The following is a 3,357-nucleotide window of genomic DNA, read 5'->3' on the forward strand; positions in this document are numbered from 1 at the left end:
TGCATTTCAATCTCTGAAACAACCTATGTGCAGCGCACCTATTCTATCGACACCAGAAGGAACAATAGACTTTGTTGTATATTGCAATGCATCCAATCATGGGCTGGGATGTGTACTTATGTAGCGATGAAAAGTTATCGCCTGAGCCTCATGCCAAATAAAAAATCACAAGGTCTGCTAAACTACTCATGACCTTGAGTTGGGAGCAGTAGTATTTGCTCTAAATATCAGGAGACACTACCTCTACGTCACAAAGTGCACCATCTTTACATGCCACAAAAGCCTCCAGCACATATTCGATCAGAAGAAGCTAAGCATGAGTCAACAAACATGGGTTGAGCTACTTAACGATTACGCATGCGAAATTCATTATCATCCCGGAAAAGCCAATGTAGTAGCAAATTTCCTCATTCAGAAAGAGTATTTGGGCCGCCGAATAAAGTCTGTGACAATGACCATCCATCCCACCTATCCACATAGATCAAGGAGGCTCAAATGGAAGTCTTGAAAGTTAAGAACATGACCGGTGAAGCTTTAAGGGTAATGGAAAAGAACTTGGAAACCAAGGGTGACAGAGTACATTATTTCATGAATCAAATTTGAACACAAAAGTTTGGTGGGTTCAGAGAAGTTGTCATGAACAAAGCACACAATCCAGGTTCCAACAAGATGTATCTAGACCTTAAGAAAATGTATTGGTGGTCGAATATGAAAGCAGAAATTGCTACCTATGTGGGCAAGTGTCTGACTTACGCCAAAGTACAGGTAGAATACCAAAAGCCCTCATGTCTATTCCAACAACTAGATATACCTGAGTGGAAGTGGGAACAAATTATAATGGATTTCATAACTAAATTACCCAAGACAATGGGTGGTCTTGATGCAATCTGGGTAATCATCAACCAGTTTACCAAATCTGCACACTTCCTGCCAATCAAAGAAACGTATAAGATGGAAAAACTAACCATAATATACATCAGGGAAATAGTACGATAGCATGGAGTATAAAAATCTATTATCTTTGATAGAGATAGTCGATTTACCTCTCGGTTCTGGCAATCACTTCAAAAATCCTTGGGAACTAGGTTGGACATGAGTACAACCTACCACGAACAAACTGACAGAAAAAGTGAGAGAACTATTCACACACTAGAAGACATGCCGAGATGCAGGTATTATCCTCTTATCCTTAGGAGTTGTTAGGAAAGGAGTTTATTTGGCCGATTAGTTCGTCATCGAGAGCAGCGATCCTTTTTGTCAAGAAAAAGGATGGTTCCCACTGAATGTGTATTGAATATAAGTGAATTGAAAAAGCTGACGGTGATGAACCATTAATTTTTGGGGGTGTCTTGGTTTTCCAAGTTCGATCTAAGGTCAGTAGTCCATTGCGGATTTCTATAGCTGATGAGTGTGCGGTCTTCGCTACAGACATTTACTAGGGTTGTGTACTGGAGATTTTGGTGTCGGGTATCCGATAGACCTTATCCTTATTGTGATGGGAGGTGTATGTGTTATCATGGGTATAGATTGTTTGATCCAATTTGGGGCTTTGATTGATTATGGGTACCAATTGGTGATGATTTGAGATCCTAGTGGGGGAGTGCTTACCATTTATGGTGAGGGTACTAGGTCATGATCGACTTTCTATTCTGCCACCTGGGTGAGGCAATGTTTAAAGCATGAGTGCATGGGTTATTTGCCATATGTGTTGGATACAAGGATTGATGAGAAGAGATCGATTTCCATCACTAATGTTCCTGTTGTGTGTTATTTCCCTGATGTTTTTCCTGAGGAGTATCCGGGTGTGCCTCCCAAGAGGTAGGTAGAGTTTTGGATCGACCTCATCCCTAGTGTTGCACTAATTGCCAAGGCACTATATCACCTTGCGCCACCTGAGATGTAGGTGTTATCCTCTTATCCTTAGGAGCTGTTAGGAAAGGAGTTAATTTGTCCGATTAGTTCGTCATCGAGAGAAGCGATCCTTTTTGTCAAGAAGAAGGATGGTTCCCACCGAATGTGTATTAACTATAAGTAAATTGAAAAAAAAAAGCTGATGGTAAAGAACCATTATCCATTCCGAGGATTGATGATCTTTTCCATCAATTGTTGGGGGCGTCTTGGTTTTCCAAGATCAACCTGAGGTCAGGTTACCACCACATGAGGCTGTGTGTGGAGGATATTTAGAATACGGCCTTCCAAACTTGTTATAGGCATTACAAGCTCGTGGTGATGCCTTTTGGGCTCACCAATGCAACGACAACATTCATGGATCTCATGAACCGGGTGTGGAGGCCCATGTTGGACCGGTTATTGATTCTCTTCTTCGATGATGTATTAGTCTATTCAAAGACCAGAGAACAACATGTTGAACATTTTCACGAGATTCTTCGAGTTTTGATAGGTTCGATTTCTGGGACACCTCGTTAGACAGAATGGTATTTTGGTTGACCACGCCAAGATTAAGGTGGTTATGCGATGAGAGGTTCCGAAGTCTGTATCTATGATTTAGAGTTTCCTTAGTTTGGTGGGATATTATCGGAGATTCATTTGAGACTTCTCCAAGATTGTTATTGCTCTCACTAAGTTGACAAGGAAGATGTTATGTTTAGAAGGGGGCCTGGGCAGCAGACAACACTTGAGACTCTTCGACAGAGACTTTGTGAGGAGCCGGTACATGTCATCCCTAAGAGAGTTGAGGATTTCCTAGTCTATTATAATGCATCCATTTTGGGATTGGGTGTTGTGTTGATGTAGAGGGGATATGTCATTGCATAAGCATCGAGGCAGCTGAAGCCTCATGAGGCAAAGTACCCCACCCATGATCTTGAGTTGGGGGAGGTGGTTTTCTCCCTCAAGATTTACGCCATTATCTTTATGGGGTTTAGTGTACTATCTACATGGACAATAAGAGATTACAATATCTTATTAATCAACCTAGTCATAACATGAGGTAGAAGAGGTGGCATGATGTAGTAAAAGATTATGATTGCAAGAATTTGTGTCACCTAGACAAGGCCAATGTTGTGGCTGACACCTTGAGGTGGAGGAAAGTCAGCTCCCCGATTCATGATCTTTGTTTTAGGATTATTGTGATGACTCCATTCTTGGAGATGATCAGAGATACACAGCCAGAGGCCATCAAGGAGGAGAACTAGAAGAGTGGTCGGGTGGTCTGCCTGGTTTTAGCCTTTGATATCGACAACATGGGTTTATTGACTCTTCATGGATAGCTTTATGTACCATATGTTTGCGGGCTCGACAGGTAGTAATAGATGAAGCTCACAACTCAAGATTTTCCATTCATCCATGGGATACCAAGATGCATCATGACCTTTGACATGGCTATTAGTGGCCATG

This window comes from Lactuca saligna, chromosome 2 (genome assembly GCF_052625555.1).
Source record: "Lactuca saligna cultivar CGN05327 chromosome 2, ASM5262555v1, whole genome shotgun sequence".
Classification (NCBI taxonomy): Eukaryota; Viridiplantae; Streptophyta; class Magnoliopsida; order Asterales; family Asteraceae; genus Lactuca; species Lactuca saligna.